Raw genomic sequence first — 409 nt, forward strand, 5'->3', positions numbered from 1 at the left:
TCCCTGTTATACTTTTATACAGTAAATCCGATAAGAACTTCTTAAGATAGTCGATAATATTTATCAAATATGGAAGATAATTATGTCAAGGTCAAACTGTTATCATATTACTGAAAATATTATCAGAGTAATACTTCATTATTTAGAGTTTTACAATAAGTCTTCTTTTAAAGAGAAATAAATGATCACTGTTTAAATATTATGCTTCTTAAAACAGTATTGTTATGAGCATATTCTGCATCTGTTGCCACATCTTTCGGTGTTGTAATATATGTCTTTTTTTGCTGCAAGTTAAAATATATAACATTTCGGAAGAATATTTTAATAGATGATGATGTATTTTAGCTGGAACGTTATTTCATTCAATAGTATGCGATGCTAATATTTCTAAAACATATTTCAAACCAAG

Source organism: Stegodyphus dumicola, chromosome 2 (genome assembly GCF_044657685.1).
Source record: "Stegodyphus dumicola isolate Sdum_Otavi_A_Nest chromosome 2, ASM4465768v1".
In the NCBI taxonomy this organism is placed as follows: Eukaryota; Metazoa; Arthropoda; class Arachnida; order Araneae; family Eresidae; genus Stegodyphus; species Stegodyphus dumicola.